The 25,335-nt window shown below is 40.3% G+C and overlaps 1 protein-coding gene and 1 non-coding gene across 3 annotated transcripts in view; both read right to left on the bottom strand.

Annotated features, from left to right (window-relative positions):
* NAA15 (N-alpha-acetyltransferase 15, NatA auxiliary subunit) overlaps window positions 1-25,335 on the bottom strand; it is an 88,368-nt gene that overhangs the window by 60,231 nt on the left and 2,802 nt on the right. The window lies entirely within an intron of this gene.
* Window positions 11,479-11,587, bottom strand: LOC112439793 (U6 spliceosomal RNA). The gene has a single exon (XR_003028013.1). It is a non-coding gene; the product is annotated as a U6 spliceosomal RNA (small nuclear RNA).

Raw genomic sequence — 25,335 nt, 5'->3', positions numbered from 1 at the left:
GATGAGCTCTAGAAATGTCATCACTTTACTCCTGGAGGCACTTCCTAGCTCACAGCACAGGAAGAAGGATCCCAAGCGAACTACAGGAGTCCACAGAGTTAACAAAGACTGATGTTCAATGAGGCTGAGGCACTCTGCAAGAGATGAAACTACCCTGAGAAAGAGATCCAAAAATCCACAGAAGATCCCCATGTGTCTGTTGTTGAAAACTGTTGAGTACTAAGTTTTGCATATGTAGGGTGAAACATAACAAGGCCAGACAAAGAATGATGAGGACGCATTAAGTTTAACAATTCTCACAGCCCACATGGTAGTAAGAGTTCCAACTTGCCAGAATGGAGTGTCAACGAACAGCTGTAGAATTCAGTAAATACTGCAAAAAGGTCATTCCTTAAGAGTAGACATACACTAGCCCTAGAGTATTACTTTAGACCCACCCTAACAAACCCTCAAAAAAAATCAGGTTGACAAACAAGCACCTTCACTGTGCACCACAACAAAGTCCAACACCACTCTTTAAAGACAGTTAAATTTAGTAAAATAATATAAAACCTATAATATATAACATCCAATAGAAAATATCTAGACACTTAAGAGCAGGAAAACATGATCCATAACCAGGAGAAATTAAAAACGTGATGGAATTACGATAAAGAAGTTAAAACAACTATTATAAATGTGCTCAAAATTTAAGCAATGGATAAACAAATGAAGAGGAAAATGAAATATATTCGAAAAAAACAAATAGAATTTGTAAAGATGAAAATACAGTATTAAGGCTGGGCACAGTAGCTCATGCCTGTAATCCCAGCATTTACTTTGGAAGGCCAAGATGGGCAGATCACTTGAGACCAGGAGTTTGAGACCAGCCCAGCCAACATGGCAAAACCTTGTCTCTACTAAAAATACAAAAAAAAAAAAATTAGCCAGGCATGGTGGCGCATACCTATAATCCCAGCTACTTGGGAGGCTGAGGCAGGATATTTGCTTAAACCTGGGAGGTGGAGGTTTCAGTGAGTTGAGTCAAGATTGTACCACTGCACTCCAGCCTGGACAACAGAGCAAGACTCTGTCTGAGGAAAAAAAAAAAAGAAGGCCAGGCACAGTGGCTCACGCCTGTAATCTCAACACTCTGGGGAGGCTGAGGCAAGCGGATCACGAGATCAAGAGATCGAGACCATCCTGGCCAACATGGTGAAACCCCATCTCTACTAATATTACAAAAATTAGCTGGGTGTGGTGGCACGCGCCTGTAGTCCCAGCTACTCGGGAGGCTGAGGCAGGAGAATCACTTGAACCCGGGGGGTGGAGGTTACAGTGAGCCGAGATCACGCCACTGCACTCCAGCCTGGTGACAGAGTGAGACTCCATCTCAAAAAAAAAAAAAAAGAAAGAAAGAAAAAGAAAAACAAAGAAAAGGAAAAGGAAAAAAGAAAATACAGAATTTAACATGAAACCAGCCAGGTGTGGTGGCTCACGCCTGTAATCCCAGCACTTTGGAAGGCCACAGCAGGCAGATCACTTGAGGTGAGGAGTTCAAAACCAGTCTGGACAACATGGTGAAACCTCCGTCTCTACTGAAAATACAAAAGTTAGCCAGGCGTGGTGGAGGACACCTGTAATCCCAGCTACTTGGGAGGCTGAAGCAGGAGAACTGCTTGAACCTGGGAGGTGGAGATTGCAGTTAGCCAAGATCGTGCCACTGCACTCCAGCATGGGCAACAGAGCGAGACTTCATCTGAAAAAACTAATAAAATAAAATTTTAATTTCAATTTTTTTAAAATGGAACCTTTCCCAGATAAGAGTAAAGCAGATTTTATGACACTTCAGAAGAAGAAAAAAAAAATCAGTGGGCTAGAAGACAGACATAGCAACAGAAACCACCTCAATGAAAGAGAGAGAAAAGATAATGTAGAAAAATATAATTAGTGGAACTACAGTGACCTTTCTTCATAATAAAAAACATCTAAAAACACTGCAGATCTAAATGTGTAAGTTAAAATGAAAAAGCTTCTAGAACACCTGTAATCCTGGAACTTTGGGAGGCTGAGACGGGTGGATCACCTGAGGTCAGGAGTTCAAGACCAGCCTAGCCAATATGGCAAAACCCTGTCTCTACTAAAAATACAAAATTAGCGGGGTGTGGTGGTGCATGCCTGTAATTCTAGCTACTAGGGAGGCAGAGGCAGGAGAATCGCTTAAATCCGGGAGGCAGAGGTTACAGTGAGCTGAGACTGTGCCACTGCACTCCAGCCTGGGCAACAGAGCGAGACTGTCTCAAACAAAAAACAAAACAAAACGAAAACAAATACACATACTATCTGATCCAATCCTTCCAACCTAGGTGTACACACACAGAAATGTATATTCGCCATAAGATAGGAAAAAGAATGAGAATAAGATTTACTGGTCAGGCTGGGCGCAGTGGCTCACGCCTGTAATTCCAGCACTTTGGGGGGCCAAGGTGGGCAGATCACCTAAGGTCAAGAGTTCGAGACCAACCTGGCCAACATGGCGAAACCCCGTTTCTACTAAAAATATTTTAAAAATTAGCTGGGCGTGGTGGCGCAGCCTGTAGTCCCAGCTACTTGGGAGGCTGAGGCATGAGAATCACTTGAACCCGGGAAGCGGAGGTTGTGGTGAGCAGAAACTGCACCACTGTACTCCAGCCTGGGTGACAGAGCGAGACTCTGTCTCAAACAAACAAACAAACAAAGATTTACTGGCCTGGCACGGTGGCTCATGTCTATAATTGCAACACTTTGGAAGGCCAAGGCAGGAGGATTGCTTGAGCCTAGGAGTTCAAGACCAGCCTGCATAACATAGTGAGACCTTGTCTTACAAAAAAATCAAAAAATTAGCCAGGCATGGTGGTGTGTGCCTTTAGGCCCAACTACTCAGGAGGCTGAGGCAGGAGGATTCCTTGAGCCTAGGAGGTTGAGGCTGCAGTGAACTATGGTCACACCACTGCACCCCAGCCTGGGCAAGACAGAGAGAGACTCTGTTTCAAAAAAAGGAAAAAATATTTATTAGTAACTGGTTAAAAAAAATTAAAACGATAAAAAGGACACTCAAAATTAATGACATACCTAAACTAAAAGTACTAACTTACAGTCTCTTTTAACTAAATAAGACTAAGTAAAAATCTATTTTAATTGACTTTGTATTAATGGCCTTTATGCCAAAGGCTTAAATTACCAAAACTAATACAGTAAATATGATATAAAAGGAAATCTAGGTCTCATCTGTTAAAAATATAGAATTGATAAAGTATCATCACTGTGTAATAATCCTAGCATTACATTCCAAGGTAATTTTTATATAACAGAAACACTATGAACGGAAAAATTTACTTTGAGGAATTAACGAAGTTGTGAAAAGGGCCGCCTTTGGAATCAAAGGCTCTGGTTTCAAACAGTGACTCTAGACTTTAATTCTATAATCTTATGTAGTACTTTGCTGAGTATCAAAAAGAATCCTTAAATCATGGAGAGCAATCATGAGAAAAAGACATGTAAAACACTTAACAATAATAACAGCTAATATTTAATGAGCATTTACTGAGTCCCAGGCACTGTGCTAAGTGCTTTACAGGGAAAATTTATTTAATCTTAATGATATGAAGCAGGTAGTCTTACTATCTTCATTTTACACGAGATAACTGAGGTCCAGGAGGTTATATAATTTGGCCAAGGTCACACTGCTATTAAGTGATGGAAAAAGAATCTGAACCCAGACAATCCAGATACAGAACCATAACACCTAACCATTGTAACTACTTCCCTAACCTAGTGCCTAGAACATTTTACAAAAAAACATAAAACTGCTAACACAAGTAATGGCCATTGTAGAAAGCTTTAAAAAAATGAAAAAAGAAAATCAACCCATAATCTCATTGCAGACACAACTGCTATTAAACATTCTGATTTTAACACGAAAGTTTTCACCCAAAACTTATGGAATAGTTTACTATTCTACAATACTAATGTGAACCTATACAAATATAATTCAAACTAGCATATAAAAACAGACAACGGCTGGGCATGGTGGCTCACACCTGTAATCCCAATACTTTGGGAGACTGAGGTGAGAGGATCACTTGAGGCAGGAGTTTGAGACCCACTGTCTCTACAAAAAAATTAAAAATTAGCTGGGCATGGTGGCATGCCTGTACTCCCTGCTACTCATGAACCTGAGGTGGGAGGACGGCTTGAGCCCAGGAGTCCAAGGCTGCAGTGAGCCGTGATGGTAACACTGCACTCCAACCTGAGCGACAGAACAAAACACTGTCTCTTAAAAAATAAATAAAATTGATATTCTTACTTGACATGCACAATGTAACTTTATTTTACATAACTGATTTTTAAAATATTCAGGATTCCAATTGGTATTTTTGGTGGTGTGACTGGAAACACCTTTATTTGTTTATCGTATGTTTTTCAAAGAGACTCCTCGGTAACATTTAATCAGCATGATAATCCTATAAGCACAAAAGGTTTAATCCTTATTGTAGAGGTAAAATTTAGAAAACAAGTAACTTACCCCAGATTACATACCTAACTAGTGGCAAAATTTAAGACTATAATTTAGGCTCTCTGACTCCTGGTTAAAAGCTCTTTCCATCACCTACAGAAATTTTATTAAATGTTAAAGCTTATTAAACCCAAAATTTTTATCTTTTAAAAGATCTTCTAATCAACAAATTCAACTGTTACATTGCTTACCCAGTCTTATAATCAAATGGACAATAAAAATGCCCAAAATAAAGTGAGAAGTGAACACACAAAATTAAACTAGATAATCCCCTCCAAATAACTGACAGGAAAATTAAAAACTAAACCCCCTCTCTTTGAATGAGATATGTTTACATTACAGCACTTAGCTTTTTACTTCATCATACTTAGAATAGTAACTAAGTTTTAGATCCTAATGATTATGTTCTCAATTAATGAAATTCAGCTATGTCCTTATTGAAATTATATTCAATGCCATTAATTCAATTATCTCCTGTCAATGTGAGCTGTAAAAATAATCCAGAATGGCAGGCCCCTCCAAATAACTACTACTAATTCATTTCTCCTCAACAAGAACCAACATGCATTTAAGTAAATAGATCTCAATTTTTTTCAGGAAATGCACTACTTCTATAATAGGTCACTTATTACAAAGGAGAATAGAAAGGAAAAAGTAACAAAAAATATCCAATTTGGATGTTGGCCAGGCTGGTCTTGAACTCCAACCTCTGGTGATCCCCCTGCCTCGGCCTCCTGAAGTGCTGGGATTACAGGCGTGAGCCACTGCGCCCGGCCCTAAACTAACTTTTTAGGGAACTTTGCTTTTATTTACGGAAAGTGAAATGCAAAATACTACATACGGTATACTTTCAACATATGTTTTACATTCAATTCACTTAAAACAGGTTTTATAAAGTGACACAGTAGACAGACATTTTCAGTTCTCCACAGAAGAATCATTGCATTAAACAGAAATACAGGTCTACATTCCCTCATCTGAAACTCTTGTGTTTGGGGAGTTCTTGAAATTTCAAAACTGTGAATAAGGATTTCCCTTGCTATGCAAGGAATGCCAGAGTATCTATTTGTCCTCCTACCTATAACACCTGCATATGTTAGTTCAAAATCTAACATAATAGTTTCAAAAATACTACAAGAATAATGCAGGCTATTGTTTTTCAACAGGAATTAACATTTAAAATTTTAACACTCTGCTATAGAAACAATGAAGCAAAGAAGCAAACCAGGATATAATTAAAACAAACTGGGCTGGACTCATGCCTGTAACTGCAGCACTTTGGGAGGTGGAGGTGGACAGACTGCTTGAGCAGGAGTTCCAGACAACCCTGGGAAACATGGTGAAACCCTGTCTCTACAAAAAATACAAAAATTAGCTGGGCCTGGTGGTACATACCTGTAGTCTCAGCTACTGGGGAGGCTGAGGTGGGAGGATTGCTTGAATCTGGGAGGACAAGGCTGCTGCACTATAGCCTGGGCAACAGCAAGACCTGTCTCAAAAAACAAGAGACTGAATTGTTCTAATAGATAATAAAGTCACATGTGCTAAATTCTGGCACCATACACTCTGAGACTTCTGCTCCCAAATGTATAAGAATAACTGACACTAGATGAGGTCCCTGCCAACTATAAAACTGGAAAGTAAACATAAAATAGCTGTTTTCAGCTGCTGGACAAAAGCCAATACAGGACTACCGTTTCAGAAGAGAAGCAGGGTAAATCCCAAGAAAAATCCCTGTTTCTCTCTAGAAGCATCTTCCAGACTGCAGAATAGGTGTAAGAGGTGTAGGGGTGTGGGTGGGGGACCTAAACAGAGCTTAGCAGTCTCACTGACCTGAGTAGATATGAGAATTAGAAACTGCTGGGACACCTGGAATTTATGGGGCAGGGTGCTACAGAGAACTATATATAGAAGAGGCTTCAGAAATCTGCCACAGGAGTTGGACACGGTGGCTCACGCCTGTAATCCCAGCACTTTGGGAGGCTGAGGAGGGCAGATCACTTGAGGTCAGGAGTTCAAAACCAGTCTGGCCAACATGGCAAAACCCCATCTCTACTAAAAATACAAAAATTAGCCAGACATAGTGGCACGTGCCTGTAATCCTAGACCTTTGGGAGGCCAAGGCCAAGGTGCATCACCTGAGGTCAGGAGTTCGAGACCAGCCTGGCCAACATAGTGAAACCACATCTCTACTAAAAATACAACAATTAACTGGGCATGGTGGCAGGCGCCTGTAATTCCAGCTCCTCAGGAGGCTGAGGCAGGAGAATCGCTTGAACCCAGGAGCTGGAGGTGACAGTGAGCCAAGATCATACCACTGCACTGTCCAGCCTGGGTGACAAGAGCAAAACTGTATCTCAAAAAAAAAGAAAAAAGAAAAGAAAAGAAAAAGAAGTCTGCCACAGGAATCCTCCATCCTCCGTCAAATACTAAGCTGAGGCTGGGAGCGGTGGCTTATGCCTGCAATCCCAGCTCTTTGGGAGGACAAGGTGGGCGGGTCACTTGAGGTCAGGAGTTCGAGACCAACCTAGCCAACATGGTGAAACCCATCTCTACTAAAAATAGGAAAATTAGCCAAGCATGGTGGTGCATGCCTGTAATCCCAGCTACTCGGGAGGCTAAGGCACAAGAATCGCTTGAACCCAGGAGATGGAGGTTGCAGTGAGCCAAAATTGCCCTATTGCACTCCAGCCTGGGCAACAGAGCAAGACTCCGTCTCAAAAATAAAAAATACACACACACACACACATACACACACACACACACAGAGTAAGCTGAACAGGTACACAGCAAAGGTCTATGAAAGCTGGGCAAAGAACAGTTACCAAGTAGCATGAGCCCAACAACTACTGGTGCTCATGCATGGCTGGCAGACATTTGAATTCCAAGTATCAAGTTAAGAGACTACGTTAAAGACTTCAGAATTCAGCAGAGATCCAGAAAGCTCACACCTTAGGAATAAGATTAATCTAGACCCATGTATTAGTCCATTTTCGTGCTGCTGATAAAGACATACCTGAGACTGGGCAATTTACAAAACAAAGAGGTTTACTGGACTTACAGTTCCATGAGGCTGGAGAAGCCTCACAATCATGGCAGAAGGTGAAAGGCATGCCTTATATAGCAGCAAACAAGAGAAGAGAGCTTGTGCAGGGAAACTCCCCTTTTTAAAACTATCAGATCTCATGAAACTCATTCACTATCATGAGAACAGCACAGGAAAGACCCTCCCCACGATTCAATTACCTCCTACCAGGTCCCTCCCACAACGCGTGGGAATTCAAGATAAGATTTGGGTGGGGACACAGCCAAACCATATCAACCCATCTTTATTAAAACTTAAAAACAAGCCTCAAAAAGAACAAGCTGATAAACAAGCAAATTGTCTGCCAAAACAAAACTCTATTAAGAAAGGCAAGAGGATCCAGATATTAAATATCCTAGGATCCATACTATACAAAATTATGGGAGGAAAATTACTATAAATTCCAAGCAGGAAACTAACCCATGACCTACAGGAGAAAGAAATCAATAAAAAAAGAGTCAGAAATATTAATAACAATGACGTAAGTAGCTGAGACTTGAAAACAAGTTACTATTACGTAACACTAAAGGATTTAAAGCAAAACACAAAGGCAACAAAAAAACAAAGGAGGGGGCCAGGCATGGTGGCTCACACCTGTAATCCCAGCACTTCGGGAGGCTGAGGCAGGCAGATCATGAGGTCAGGAGATCGAGACCATCCTGGCTAACACAGTGAAACCCCATCTCTACTAAAAATACAAAAAAAAAAAAAAAAATTAGCCAGGCGTGGTGGCGGGCGCCTGTAGTCCCAGCTACTCGGGAGGCTGAGGCAGGAGAATGGCATGAATCCGGGAGGCGGAGCTTGCAGTGGGCAGAGATTTCACCACTGCACTCCAGCCTGGGCAACAAAGCGAGACTCCATTTCAAAAAAAAAAACAAATAAGGGCCAGGCACTGTGGCTCAAGTTTGTAATCCCAGTGCTTCTGGAGTCTGAGGCAGGAGGATCACTTGAGGACAGGAGTTTGAAACTAGTATGGGAAACACAGTGAGACCCATCTCCACAAAAAAATAAGTAAAAGGCTATAAATTTTTTTTTAAGAAGAAACAGAAAATCTCAATGAAGAAATGGAAACTATTTTTAAAATGGAAATGTTTAATAGAAGTCACCTTAAGAAATCAGAAAAAACAAGAGCAAATTTAACCCAACATAAGCAGAAGCAAATAATAAAAACAGAGTCGATTAAATAGAAAAAAATTAGAAATATTTGGCTTTGGCAAAAGAAAAAATACGAAAAAATAAGAAAAACAGAAGAAATTTGTGAAATCAAAAGCTGGTTCTTTGAGAAGATCAAAAAAATGAATAAATCTCTAGCCAGACACAGTCACAAAAGTACACAGCACAGAATAGCTTATTAAAGGCCCAGCTTTCTAGCCAGAGGATAAAAAGAAGGTGGCTGGGTGAGGTGGCTCCCACCAGTAACCTCAACACTTTGGGAGGCCCAGGCAGGAGGACTGCTTGAAGCTAGGAGTTCAAGATCAGCCTGGGCAACATGATGAGTCTCAGTCTCAAAAAACACCAGGGAGGCCAGACGCAGAGGCTCACACCTGTAATCCCAACACTTTGGGTGGCCGAGGCGGGCGGATCACCTGAGGTCAGGAGTTCGAGACCAGCCTGCCCAACATGGTGAAACCCCGTCTCTATTAAAAATACAAAAATTAGCCAGGCGTGGTGGCATGCGCCTGTAGTCCCAGCGGCTCAGGAGGCAGAGGCAGGAGAATCGCTTGAACCCAGGAGGTGGAGGTTGCAATGAGCCGAGATCATGCCACTGCACTCCAGCCTGGGCGACAGAGTGAGACTCCGTGTCAAAACATAAATAAATAAGTAAATAAAAAACCCGGGGAAACATTCAGGAAGATCACAGAGAAAGAACTGGGAAAAGCAACACCACAAAGTTGTTTATGAATCCCTAGGTTTGCCTCCTAACCTATACATGCAAGAATATGACCCTACTCACAATATTAAAGACTTTGAAAACCGAACTAACAGATACTCTGTTCAGGCACCAGACTGGCTATGAAGTGGCACATACATGGAATAGACCCAAATAGGACTGCAAAGATGTTGAAAAATACACTGACATTAGAACAACATCCCAAAGAGGAGTTGGGACTTGAAGCTTGAACCTAACCAAATCACTAAAACAAAATTATCAACATTTTCCCCAGGATTTAAGTGAGATCCAGAGTCTAATAAAACAGTATGCAAAGAGGAAAATCTCAACTTGCCTGGGAAAAGAAACAGATACTAATGCAAAGATGAAAGAGATATCTAAGACTTTCTATTCAGTGCTATAAAAATGCTTAAGGAAGCAATAGTGAACACTTTGAAACAATTTTTTTAAGGAGAAAATACCTCACTGTATGGACTCAAGAGCAGAAAGAAGATAACAGATAACAGGAAAGTAGCAGTGTGCAATAAAATTTATCCAATCTGAAAAACACAGAGAAAGATGTTTACAGAAACAGAGCTTTAGGAACCTGTTGGTAAGAGGAATCCCAGAAAGAGACATTCTCAGTCGCCAGGCACAGTGCATCAGCACCACAGCTGAGCTGAAACACCGTATCATGAGATCATGGCATCTGAAACCCACAATATTAAGAAATAGAACTTGGCTGGGTGTGGTGGCTCACACCTGCAATCTCAGCATTTTGGGAGGCCAAGGTGGGCAGACTGCCTGAGCCCAGGAGTTCAAGACCAGCCTGGCAACATGGCAAAACCCATCTCTACTAAAAATACACAATTCTCCAGGCATGGTAGTGTACACCTGTAATCCCAGCCGCCCACGAGGCTGAGGTGGGAGGATCGCTTGAGCCTGGGAGGTTGAAGCTACAGTGAGCCATGACCATGTCACTACACTGCAGTGTTGGCAACAGCGAGTGCCTGTCTCAAAAAATAAATAAATAAATAAAGCAAAAATAAAATAAAAGAAATACAACTTTTGGCTGGGTGCGGTGGCTCACGCCTGTAATCCCAGCACTTTGGGAGGCCAAGGTGGGTGGATCACAAGGTCAGGAGTTCGAGACCAGCCTGGCCAACGTGTTGAAAACCCATCTCTACTAGAATACAAAATTTAGCCAGGCTGGAGTGCAGTAGCATGATCTCGGCTCACTGCAATCCCCGCCTCACGGGTTTAAACGACTGTTCTGCCTCAGCCTCCTGAACAGCTAGGATTACAGGCATGCACCACCATGCCTGGTTAATTTTTGTATTTTCAGTAGAGACGGGGTTTCACCATGTTGGCCAGCCTGGCCTGGTCTCCAACTCCTGACCTCAGCTGGTCCACCAGCCTTGGCCTCCCAAAGTGCTGGGATGACAGGCGTGAGCCACAGCACCCGGCCTACAAAAATGTTTTTAGATATACTGATCCAAACTATCGCCCTGTAACTGGATAAGGGATTATAGCTCTGTAAGAATTCTGTTTTCTTTTATTCAAGCTAAACAGCTTTGTTCTTTTAGCTGTTACTTATATGAAAGTTTTAAGTTCCTTTTGTTTTTTTTGAGATGGGGTCTGTCGCCTAGGCTGGAGTACAGTGGTGCGATCTTGGCTCACTGCAACCTCCACTTTCCGGGTTTAAGCAATTCTCTTACTTCAGCCTCCCAAGTAGCTGGGATTACAGGCACATGCCACCACACCAGGCTAATTTTTGTATTTTTCGTAGAGACGGAGTTTCGCTGTGTTGGCCAGGCTGGTCTTGAACTCCTGACCTCAGGCAATCAGCACACCTCAGCCTCCGAAAGTGCTGGGATTACAGGTGTGAGCCACCATGCCCAGCCTCCTTTGACATTTTAGACCACTCTATGAAGTTGATATAATATTATTCCCATGTTTCTATGTTTTACTTAATTTTTTTATATTTAAGAAAACATGGAATATTTCATGAATTTACATGTCATCCTTGTGCAAGGGCCATGCTAATAATCTTCTTTGTATTGTTCCAATTTTAGTATATGTGCTGCCAAAGAAGCACCGTATATTTAAAAAACTAATAGGGTTTCAAAAAAACAAACGGGGGAACCAAAATGGAATTGCTAAATTTTTATTTTTCCAAATAAGCCATTAAAAAAAATTTTGGTGTTAGTATTTCACACACACACACAAAAAGCATCTTAATATTATAAAGGTAATAAATACTCAGTCTCAGAATAAAAAAGACAAGAAAGATCTGTAAGGAATTTTACACCAATATTTTTGTGGAGTACAAGCATTAGGGCATCATTGGTCTTTATCTTTGGAAGTTTTGGACACAGAAGTGAAAATTACATATATGGTCTTACTAGCAAGCAAAATTGAGTGCAACAATCACCATCCACTTTCTGAATATTATACTCTTGTTAATGTATCATAAAATGTGCCAGATTTTATATTTCATTTACTTTGTAGCATGAAATTATGTCACTTGAAGAGAGAACATTAAAGTGGCATTTCGGATTCCTGCTTGATAAGAGTAGAAATCTGCAAAACAAGGATTACACACATGATTGACAGACAGCTATACAATATAACCTCAGAGTTATTTCCATGACAAATACTTCCAAGAGAGTTTGAAGAGAGAACAATGGGGTAAAACAGAAGTATAACCAATTATCCAATTATATAAAACCTGAACTGCAAATTATTTTAAAGCAAACACAAATATTTTCAAGTATAGCACATAAAAAACACGGATTAAGTCCCCTATAGGTTAATGGCCATCCTCTAATTTGGGTTTGTTTTGTTGTTTTTTCAAGACAGTGTCTTGCTCTGTCGCCCAGGCTGGAGTGCAGTGGCATGATCTGGGCTCACTCCAACCTCTGCCTCCCGGGTTCAAGAGATTCTCCTGCCTCAGCCTTCCAAGTAGCTGGGATTGCAGGCATGTGCCACCATGCCCACCTAATTTTTGTATTCTTAGTAGAGACGGGTTTCACCATGTTGGCCAGGCTGGTCTCGAACTCTTGACCTCGTGATCTACCCGCCTCGGCCGCCCAAAGTGCTGGGATTACAGGCGTGAGCCACCGCGCCCGGCCCACCATCCTCTAATTTCTACACCCTCCACAAATCCTCATAAAAACCATATAGGCCAAGAAAAAGAGCAAATAAAATCATCCGTAGCTGACCCCACAGCATTATAAGGAGATGAAATGACTAAAAACTCCAATTTACGTATAAGAGCATAAACATTGAAGACCAGAAGCTTCAATGGGAACTGTCCAGAAGAGCAATATAGCAGGGTCCTAGTGGTAACCGAATTACATGTAATATGACTGAGGATTTACCATCAGGAGAGGGCCCCATCTGAGAGAAAGTACTGGCACATCTGATACATGACAGTGAGAGCAATTGGGAAGTCAAAAATAATACACTTAGAAAGTATGTAAGATCAAAGGCAACAGTTTTAGCAAGGCACAGTTTCTGGGAGAGAAGGAGGTATCATCTGGAGGGTTGATGATAAAGGAAAAAAAGGAAGTGACCAGAGCATAAATGGCCTACTAAAACAAGACAGAACTATGGCGGGGGGTGGGGGGAGGTGTTAATTTATTTTTAAAACTACATTTCACTGTGGCAACAAATCAGAGTGCTCTTGAACTAAGAGACTGAGAAGGCCACCCTAACCCCATCACCAAAATAAGACAAAATAAGATAACAATATTGTTGGTACAATAAAATCTGGCACAAACAACCTGAACAGAAAAAAGGACTCAGCATTCATACCAAATTACTTATAAGGAATAAAAAGTAAAATACTTGGGCAGACAAAAATACACCAAAAACGCTTACAGAAAAAAGATGTAATATCACCATATCCATCGCAAATTTAAAGTAATTAAATAACAAATGCAGACATAAAAGAACACCTCAAATGAGAAACTCAAAATTTTAAACAGAGTAGACAAATAACAGGAACTTGTAAAACATGAACAAACTGAACTTAAATGAAGACTAAATTACAAAAGATGCCCTAGAGAGAACAGATATGATCTAAAGAGATAGAAAATAGGAATGCTTTCACATAAATGAAAAAGAAATAGATGTGAAAAGAATCAAAGAAAAGTCATACATATAGAAGAGAGAGAACAGGTGGTAGATGTGAATCAAATATTTTATATCCAGCCAAGCTGTCCTTCAAATATCAAGGATATAGGAAACAATTTAAACATGTAAAAATTTAAGAAATTGTTTCACAAGCATTCCTGAGGAATCTACTAGATGATGAGCTTTATCCAACCAAGAAGTGATTGAGAACTTCAAGAAAAGATCTGTAAATCTTTAACAATATTGTGGTACTAAATTTAAAACAAAGGTATTGATGAGGAAGAATAGTATGTAAAATGACATACTCTCACAAAGTAAATATAACTTCAAAAAAATCACAGGAAAAGAGACAGAAAAAAAAGAAACTGGAATAAGACTTCACACGTAAGAAAATGAAACCAAATGGCTCTAATTTAAAGCTGATAAACCAAATAGAAGAAACCTAAATTTTTTTTTTAAAAAAGAGAGAGACTAAGAGGATTTTTAAAGGTATAATATAAAGGTAACTAATGAAAATATAAACTCTTAAGTAAAAAATAAAAATAAAAAATAAGCAAATAAAAACATCAAACAGAATATAAGACCCAGAGTAAGTATAACATAAACCAAAGATGAGATCAATTCAGTGAAAAAGCTAAGGTTTAAAATAGACTACATCTACAAAAGAGCAAGTACTAATAATACACGTGCTTTACCATTTGGCATGCACTTGTATATGTATCTCACTACCTAATTTGGGAGGTAGTTTAGAAAAGTACTGCTTTTCTCTTTTACTCAGATTTGCCGAGTCGTTGTTGTTGTTGTTGTTGTTGTTGTTGTTCTTGAGACGCGGTCTCACTCTGTCACTCAGGCTGGAGTGCAGTGGCATGAACACTGCTCACTGAAGCCTGCACCTGCCAGGCTCAAGCAATCCCCCACCTCAGCCTGCCAAGTAGCGGGGATTACAGGCACGTACCACCACGCCTGGCTAATTTTTGTATTTTTGTACAGATAGGGTTTTGCCATATTGCCCAGGCTGGCCTGGAACTCTTGGGCTCAAGTGATCCTCCCACCTCTGCCTCTCAAAGCACTGAGATTACAGGCGTAAGCCATCGTCCCTGGCCTATTTCCTGGGTTTTAAAATGTCACTTGGTCTCCCACAGAAATCTTTAAAATGAATTAGCCTCTATCAAAAGCTTCCCTAGGCCGAGGCAGAGCTTGCAGTGAGCCGGGATCGCGCCACTGCACTCCAGCCTGGGTGAAAGAGCGAGACTCCGTATCAAAAAATAAAATAAAATAAAATAAAATAAAAGCTTCTCTAGGCCGGGTGTGGTTGCTCATGCCTGTATTCCCAGCACTTTGGGAGGCCGAGGCAGGCGGATCACAATGTCAAGAGATTGAGACCATCATGGCCAACATGGTGAAATCCCGTTTCTACTAAAAATACAAAAATTTGCTGGGCATGGTGGCACACGCCTGTAATCCCAGCTATTCAGGAGGCTGAGGCAGGAGAATTGTTTGAACCCAGGAGGCAGAGGTTGAAGTAAGCCAAGATCATGCGACTGCACTCCAGCCTGGTGACAGAGCGAGACTCCATCTCAACAAAAAAGCTTCCCTAACAAAGAAACAGTTGGAAGATGCTTAAGTCTCCTTGGTTTTCATTTAGTGGCAGTGGCAACCTAAGATGGCAAAGAATGTGGCACTATCTCAGGTATTAGATGCAACACCAGGGCTCTTAGTAAACAGCCATACTTCAGTTAAGAACTACTCAAACACAGGATATATGATCTCTACAACTCTAAGTTAAATCATGTACAGGTAAATTTTGTTACATTGCTTGTTTTGAAAACACACATTGGCTCCAACACAATTGATGGGGGGCATTTTGAGCATTTTAAATTTCATGTTTGCTTCTATGAATTTCATCTGTTAGAAACTCTAGATGAACACAGAAAACAGCACCTAGCCAAAACAAGTCTCATAGGCATGCACAGCAGCACCCAGACACACACCTCAAACAACTACCTCAGATCCCCTTGTATGTTGTGAGCCACAATGAACCACACCCATCTACATCTGATGTTACAACTTACCATCAGATTTCAGATAACCTGCCTTTCTCCACTTCACAATAATTTACAAACTGTACTCCTTCAGATGCCCACTTCTGCAAGCAAGCACTGTCTTTTTCAAGGTAAAGTGCAATATTTACATCATAGCATTATGTATTTGTTAACCATTTAACATATGTAAAACAGTACTACCATTTTAAGTTCTTATCTTTGTTTTTAATCTGTCACTAATAATGTTTTTTAATGTTGTGGTCAAACTCATTTTCCCCATAAGCCCTGTGGTTTTTATTGCGTGACTTTGCAAAGCGCAGCGACTTTTAGGAATCTCCATGTCCCGATACAGTGGAATTACCTGTATATAAAGCATTTAGAAATATACTGTAACAGGCTGGGCGCGGTGGCTCACACCTGTAATGCCAGCACTTTGGTAGGCCGAGGCGGGCAGATCACCTGAGGTCGGGAGTTAGAGGCCAGCCAATGGAGAAACCCCGTCTCTACTAAAAATACAAAATTAGCCAGGCATGGTGGCACATGCCTGTAACCCCAGCTACTCGGGAGGCTGAGGCAGGAGAATCACTTGAACCAGGGAGGCGGAGGTTGCAGTGAGCCAAGATCACCCGGCCACTACACTCCAGCTTCGGCAACAAGAGCGAAACTCCATCTCAAAAAAAAAAAAAAAAAGAAATATACTGTAACAATGTAGTCATTAAGTATTGGCTATACTTACAATTTCCTTAAGGGAGTGTCACAAAGTTTATATCAGCTAACATGTAAAAAGTCTAGCATAAAATCTGGCTCAAAATAGATACTAAATAAATACTGCTTTGCTTAATGTTCCCCTTCTTAAAAATTCTAACTTGGTCCTCAAACATTGATAATTAAAGGTAATCTTGTACTACCCAACAAGTTCTCTTTGAAAAATAGAGTAACATTTTAAGTGTAAGCCATTTTATTGTGAGAGGAAAAAAAAGTTTTTGAATTTGAACAGCAACCATGTGTAAAAGCAGACAACCAACCAAGGCCAGGCTTTTTTTCCCTAGGTCTACTGTTTTTAAAAGCAAACTTTCACTTCTCCTTTTATGTAATCAGATAAAACAACTCTTACAGATGCCACTCAGGAATGTTTACATAATCTCCTCTGTAATAAAATCAAATGGAATCTTTAAAATTAAAACTAATACTGGCTTCAAATAATATTATTTCCCCAAGGTGTTTCAGTAGAAATTTCACATTATTTCAACTGAAGATTTGTTCATATTATACTAACCAAAGAAAGTGCAGTAGAGCCCGTGAGATAACAAAAACATCAACCTGTCCATCATTTAATTCTTATACTGCAATTTTTATTTTACTTTTTTTTCCCCCCCAGACAAGGTCTCATTCTGTCACCCAGGCTGGAGTGCAGTGGCATGATGATAGCTCATTGCAGTCTTGAACTCCTAGGCTCAAGCGGTCCTCCACCTCAGCCTCCCAAGTAGCTAGGACTACAGGTTTGCACCACCACCACATCCAAGTAACTTTTTCATTTTTTCAGAGACAGAGCCTTGCTATGTTGCCCAGGCTGGTCTCAAACTCCTGACTTCAAGAGATTTTCCACATTGGCCTCCGAAAGCGATGGGATTACAAGCTATTTTACTTCTAAATAACAAGGAAAGAAAAGATTGCTTTAATTAAGTTAAAAGTGTAAGGGATTATTTTAATGCCATATTAAGTAGTGAACAATATAATTTCCTATCTTACCTAGGAGGAAAAAAACCACAGGCAACAAGTTAGACTAGTGTTCTTAAAGTTACAACTTTAATACAAGTTTGTACAGCATGTATCATAAAACAACTTAGATGTTTAAGCCTACAGCTGGCATTTCAGGGAAATTTCCAAAAGTCAAGAATACAACCACAGCATAAAATTCCTTCCACACCCTAACATTTACACTGAGAACTATCACTGAATTTAAGCCTCTTCACTCACCCTTCTTACTATCAGAATTGGCAACTGACATTCTTTTCAGAACTATTTCTCACTAAGAATCTTAAGTTTGTCTCGTCAACAGGATATTGCCTGTAAATAGAGAGCAAAGTTGTATTTAGATATGAATGCTGATTGCTGGCTAAGCTCACTGTTATGTGACTTGTTCTCTCTTCCACATCAGCTTCCCAGCATACCAAGAATTAAACTTGATTTTTAAATTTTCTGAAAAACACAAAGCAACTCTAACACTACGATTATTTTCCTTCAAATTTTTTTTTTAAAGAGATGGAGTCTCGCTATGGTGCCCAGGCTGGAGTGCAGTAGCAATTCACAGGCGCAATAATCACAAACTATAGCCTTGAACTCCTGAGCTCAACCAATCTTGCTGCCTCAGACTCCTGAGTAACTGGCATGCACCCCTGCGCCCAGCTCTTCTAACATTTTATATTTTAAATTTTATAACAGGTCTATTTCTTAATATCATATATAGTGATCATCAACCCTGACTTCGTGTCAGAATCGGTTGTAAAGCTTTATGAAATGACATATGGCTGAGCCCTACTATCTGAAGATTCTAATACAGCAGCAGGCTCCTCACAACAAACTCATTTAATCCTGATACCATTTCTCCTCCAATGCCAAAACCAAAGAAACAATAACAAAATTTTCCTCTTATTATGCTTTTGTGATGAAAGGCTATATAAACAAATACTGTAATTCATTTATAAATTAAACTTCAAAGTCTTACCATAATATAGGCTCTGCCCAATATCCTACAATTACTTCATGCACTAATGTACTCAGTAATGCCAAAGCCCAGCTTAACTCCCTTCTCCAAAAATTTATGCAAGCACACAATCCAAAGATCTTTTTCTCTCTTGCCCTGTAATCACTATTTTCACACTCACTTCACATAACAAATATTTATTAAACATCTACTATGGTACATCATTTTAACCAATGTGAATAGAGCCATTAACAGACGTCCTTATCTTCATAAAACCTACATTTTAATTGTGGAAAACGTGATAAACATAAAAGTAAATGTATGTCAGAAGCTGATAAATGAGAATAAAGTAAGAAATAAGAAAACAAGGTGAGAAGGACTGACTGCTAGCCAAGGAAGGTCTCTAAATAACATTTAAAGGACACCTGTTTAGCCAGGCATGGTGGCATGTGCCTGTAGTCCCAGCTACCCAGAAGACTAAGGTGGGAGAATCGCTTGAACCCAGGAGACAGAGGTTGCAGTGAGCCGAGATCACACTACTGCACTCCAGCCCTCCAGCCTGGGCAACAGAGTAAGACCCTGTCTCAAAAAAATTTTTTTTAATTAGGCCAGGCATAATGGCTCACACCTGTAATTCCAGCATTTTGGGAGGCCGAGGCAGGTGGATCACCTGAGGTCTGGAGTTCAAGACCAGCCTGGCCAACATGGTGAAACCCCGCCTTACTAAAAATACAAAAATTAGCCAGGTGTGGTAGCAGGCACCTGGAATCCCAGCTACTCGGGAAGCTGAGGCAGGAGAATCGCTTGACCCCAGGAGGCGGAGGCTGAAGTAAACTAAAATTGTGCCACTGCATGCTAGGCTGAGTGACAGAGCAAAACCCTGTCTCAAAAAATAATAATAAAAATAAATTTAAAATTAAAAATAAATAAAGGACACCTGAGCACAAGTCCTAAAACAAATAAGAAAAATGAGTCACACAGGTATCTGGGGGAGAAAATTCTGAACAGTCCTTTGCATATGATCCTTTATACGACCTAGCTTTTTATGTCCAAAAATGCTTTTATGAAGAAAGAAGATATATTTGAATCAATGCTCTGTCAGAACTTCATTGTCAGAAGCAGAAATATTAAAAGATATAAGACTGCACACTAAGGAGAGAGATCCCTTCAGTTGAGGCCAGCTGGACAGTATCTCTCCAGTCCCCGAATCACACCGAGCACCATGCCCGCCTCTCTGGAAACTGTTCGTTAACCAGCGCTCCAATAGTTTGGATGGCAATTCTATTATCATCAAATAACTAGTTTGAGCCCCAATAATGACCCAGGACTGCAAGACTTTGATACATCTAAAAAATGGAACATTAAATTCAGTTCCCTTTTAAGCTTTAGTCTGCTTTTCTGAAAATATAGTGTTGTCCATCTACTACTATTGAAAACTGAACTGTGGTCACTCTGCACAAACAAGTATTTTTAACCCACTCTCTTGACGCAAAAGAATTATTTTTTAAAACATTTCAGGTTTCTAACACAATACAGAATTTTAAAAATATATGCTGTCAGTTTAAAACAAAAATATTTGTTCATTCATACTGCATCTCACTCCAGAAAGACAAAAATTAAAAAGTAAGCAAACAGGCCAGGCGCAGTAGCATGTACCATAATCTCAGCTACTTGGCAGGCTGAAGCAGGAGGATCACCTGAGCTCAGGACTAGCCTGGGCAACATAGTGAAATCTTGGACACACACACACACACACACACACACACACTTAAAAAGCAAGCAAAGAATAAATTTACCACATTATTAAAAGATTTTCACTTCTCACTAGATTTTTTTTTTTTTTGAGACGAAGTTTCACTCTTGTCCCCCAGGCTGGAGAGCAATGGCGCGATCTCGGCTCACTGCAACCTCCACCTCTTGGGTTCAAATGATTCTCCCGCCTCAGCCTCCCGAGTAGCTGGGATTACAGGCGCCTGCAACCACGCCCAGCTAAGTTTCATATTTTTAGTAGAGACGGAGTTTCACCACGTTGGCCAGGCTGGTCTCGAACTCCTGACCTCAGGTGATCCACCCACCTCAGCCTCCCAAAGTGCTGGGATTACAGGCGTGAGCCACCGTGCCCGGCCCTCACTCGATTTTTACAGAAAAATCATTTTGTAATTTTTATAATAATTATATACACATTATATACACATATATAAAATAGCAAAACTGCATTTTGTTTTCTGGTATACTTTTAAGGAATAATTTATCCGAGTTTAAATTTACGATTACCGGCAGGGTGCAGTGGGTCACGCCTGTAATCCCAGCACTTGGGAGGCTGAGGTGGGTGGATCACCCGAGGTAAGCAGTCTGAGACCAGCCTCGCCAACATGGCGAAACCCTGTCTGTACTAAAAATACAAAAATTAGCTGGGTGTGGTGGTGGACACCTGTAATCCCAGCTACTGGGGAGGCTGAGGCAGGAGAATCACTTGAGCCTGGGAGGTGGAGGTTGCAGTGAGTCGGAGAGTGCAGTGAGCTGAGATCACGCCACTGTACTCCAGCCTGGACAACAAAAGTGAGACTCCATCTCAAAAAAATAAATAAACTTATGATTAACTACTATGTACAGAATGGGATTTCAGAACAGACCAAACTTTGTTTCCATTTTTTGATTTTTTGTTATATTCTAAATATATGAAGTACAAGCAAAAGTATATTAAAACCAATTTCAAAGTTACTGTCCACTCTTAGTTGCAAAACTGGAATTCTGTCACAAAGAAATTAATCAGTTAAACTTTCATGTGCATATGGACACCTACTTTCTAACAATTCCTAATCTAAATTTCATCAGCAACTAAAGCTAAACTAAGTATCATTAACTAGCAGAAACATTAACTTTCCCAAAGAAAATAAATCACATAAAATAATTTACCTATTATACAATGGGCCAGGCGCGGTGGTTCATGCCTGTAATCCTAGCACTTTGGGAGGCCAAGGCAGGCAGATCAGGAGGTCAGGAGATCGAGACCATCCTGGCTAACACGGTGAAACCCTGTCTCTACTAAAAATACAAAAAATTAGCTGGGTGTGGTGGCAGGCACCTGTAGTCTCAGCTACTCAGGAGGCTGAGGCAGGAGAATGGCGTGAACCCGGGAGGCAGAGCATGCAATGAGCCGAGATTGCACCACTACACTCCAGCTTGGGCAACAGAGTGAGACTCCGTCTCAAAAAAAAAATAATAAAAATAATAATAATAATAATTTACTTATTATACAATGTATACAGCCACCTAATAAGTATTACTACTCCTTTGCCTAACAAAGAATTCCCTCACCCTCCTCCTACACCCCTCCCCTAAATAGTTAAACACTAGGCAGGTGTGATGTTAAGTGCCCTGAAAAGAAAAAAAGTTTTATTCCAGACTGTAACTAACACTAGCTGTTGACCTTAATCTCAGTCTGTTTGCTTAATAAAAATGTCCCCACCTTGAAAAGTTTTGAGAATTAAGAAAGGACTCTAAATAAAGCATGCTGTGTCCAAAACGGTAACCATTCACCACATGTGACTATTTGAATTTAAATTAAGATTAATTAAAAATTCATTTCCTCAGTTGCACTAGCCATATTTCAAGTGTGCAATAATTACATGTGGCCAGGCCAGGCACAGTAGCTCACATCTGTAATCCCAGCACTTTGGGAAGCCAAGGCAGGAGGACTGCTTGATCCCAGGAGTTCAAGACTAGCCTGGCCAACATGGCGAAACCCCGTCTCTAAAAATACAAAAATTAGCCAGGCGTAGTGGCACGCCTGTAGTCGCAGCTACTCGGGAGACTGAGCTAGGAGGATAGCTTGAGCCCGGGAGGTGGAGGCTGCAGTGAGCCGTGATGAAACCACTGCACTCCAGCCTGTGTGATAGAGTTAGACCCTGTCTTAACAAAAACAACAAAAAACAAACCTACACATGGCCAATGGCTATCATATTAGAGCAGATAACAAATATTTCCATCATCACAGAAAATTCTACTGTGCAGTGCTATTCTAAAGCACCTAGAGCAGAGCCTGGCAAATGGTAGATTTCTCATTTTACCTGGCAAATAGTGACAAATCACAAACATAATCATCATGCTATTTTAACTTCTCTCACCACTTTTCTAGGAAAGAAAAATTCTGTCCTTTAACACTTACAACTAACAATTTAAATCATTCAGGCTAAAGTCCAAAACTACATTTATTGATGTACAATATTTTAACTATTCCCAACTTAGATTTTTCTTATAACTGACATTAACATTTGAAGAGCAAAAAAGAGAGAAGGAAGCAGCAGCAACAGCAACCAACCTACCAACACTTGATTGAAAGGCATTAGGGTATGTCCACCTTTTCCAAGCAGGTTAAAATCTAAGGTGTGGATTTTGTTCTACTCTGGCAACCTCATTTTTCCTACCCTTAACCTAGATCCTAACAAAGTGGTATAAATATCTGGTAACCTTCTCAAACTTTTAGATAAACAAATAGCATCAACAGTAGGCAAAGGCCACAATTTTCTAATGACTTAATTTTCCAAATAAGTTAAAACAGTTTGTAATTACAAAACAAAACAAAAACCAGACCAAAAAAAAAAAAAACCAGCTTCTGGCAAACACAAGTCTTCCTTAAACTCTTACATAGGACCGGGTGCAGTGGCTCATGCCTGTAATCCCAGCACTTTGGGAGGCCGAGGCAGGCAGAACACTTGAGGTCACTAGTTCAAGACCAGCCTGGCCAACAGGTGAAACACCATCTCTACCAAAAATACAAAAAAAAAATTAGCCGAGTGTGGTGGCAGGCGCCTGTAATCCCAGCTACTTGGGAGGCTGAGGCATGAACCCAGGAGGTGGAGGTTGCAGTGAGCCAAGATCACACCACTGCACTCCAGCCTGGGTGACAGAGCAAAACTGTCTCAAAAAACAAACAAAATAAAATAAACTCTTACATAGTATATGTCACATTAAATTCATCCCACCCTTTTTCTAGACAAATTATCAGCAAGAAACATTATGCAAGCATTTTGACTAACTTAGGACAACGCTTTAGTCAGAAAACAGAAGAGTAATATTGGAAAAAAGAGAAAAATATACAACAAAACTGAATTTTAGAGATCAACTAGACTAGATCAAGCCAGGCAAATCCACTGCAGAAACTCTAAAATTTTTGCAAACTTATGTGTAAAGCAGGTTTCCATTAAAAATTTAAGGAAAAAAATGTTTATTTTGAAATACAAACTAACTGTATTTCCTACTTAAGTTTATCATAACAAGTACAGTACAACTAACAAAGTAGCAGCTCAAAAGTTGAATGATGCAGGAATGATTTAACAAGTTACCAAGCAGCCAGGAGCAGTGGCTCAGGCCTGTAATCCCAGCATTTTGGGAGGCCAAGGCAGGTGGATCACTTGAGGCTGGGAGTTCGAGACGAGCCTGAACAACATGGAGAAACCCCATCTCTACTAAAAATACAAAATTAGCTAGGTGTGGTGGCACACGCCTGTAATCCCAGCCACTCAGGAGGCTGAGGCAGAATTGCTTGAACCCAGGAGGCAGAGGTTTCGGTGAGCCGAGATCATGCCATTGCCCTCCAGCCTGGGCAACAAGAGCGAAACTCCGTCTCAAAAAAAAAAAAAACAACAAGTTACCAACCTAGCAACACTTGATTACATAGAGCACACACATCACATTATGTCCAACATTTCCTTTATCAGACCGGGCAAAAAAAAAAAAAATCTTAAAAGCACTAACTTACTATTGAATCTCAAGAAACAGAAGCAATTTCAAAAAATCAATACTATCCTTTTGGTCAGTAACACCTTCTTCATTCCTAATGTATGAGAACAACAAGGACATTTTAGCTCCTTTACTCTTCTTTCATTTAGTGACTTCCACATTTCTCTCACATATAACTTAATAGATCTTCAGCACTGTGATTTTGGCAATAAACTTACAGGTTTTTGCCCCCACTAACACTATCACAAAAAAATTAAGATGTTTAATCAAAAATTGCTATTATATGGATGGTTAAACACACTGTGGTACATCCATATCATGGAATACTACTTGGCGATAAAAAGGAATAAACTATTAGCTGGATGTAGTAGCCCTGTAGTGATCCCCCCTACTCTGGAGGCTGAAGTGGGAGGACTGCTTGAGTCCAGTAGTTTGAGGTTACAGTGCCCTTTTGATAGAGCCTATAAATAGCCACTACACTCCAGCCTGGGCAACAGAGGAAGACTCTATCTCTAAACCCAAAAGAATGGCAAAATCATACAAACAGAGGACATGTACTGGTTGCTGGAGCCTGCAGCGAGAGGGGATGGGAGGGTGGTGGGAGAGATAATGGATGTGGTTCTAAAAGGGCAACAGAGGGGGGTACTTTGGACTGAAGGAACTGTTCTGTAGCCTAATTGTAGTGGTGCAATCTATACATGGGATAACGCTGCATAGAAGTAAATACAGTCAGCTCTCATTATCCTTGGTGTCTGCATCCATAGGTAAAAACTATTTTTAAAAATACAATAAAAAATACAAATTTTTAAAATACAGTGTAACTATATAACAGTAATATTGCATTAGGTATTATAAGTAATCTAGAGATATTTAAAGTATACATTCGCATAGGTTATATGCAAATACTACACCACTTTACATAAGGGACTCAAACACCCGCAAATTTTGGAATCTCGCGGGATCCTGAAATCAACCCCCGACAGATACCAAGGGATGACTGCACCCGCGTGCGCGAGCACTCACACACGTGTACAAGTAAACTGGGGAAATCTGAATAAGACTGGTGGATTGTATCAATGTTATAATAATGAACCATGGTTTTGCAAGGTATTAGTGTTGGGAAAACTGAGTAAAGTGCGCTGTATTATTCCTTAAACTACGTGATTATTACAGTCTTCTCAAAATTAAAAGTTTGATTTATTTAAAAAGTGCTAACAC

Source organism: Pan paniscus, chromosome 3 (genome assembly GCF_029289425.2).
Source record: "Pan paniscus chromosome 3, NHGRI_mPanPan1-v2.0_pri, whole genome shotgun sequence".
In the NCBI taxonomy this organism is placed as follows: domain Eukaryota; kingdom Metazoa; phylum Chordata; class Mammalia; order Primates; family Hominidae; genus Pan; species Pan paniscus.
Note: the sequence above shows the minus strand (reverse complement) of the source record. Positions and strands in the feature narration are given on the sequence as shown.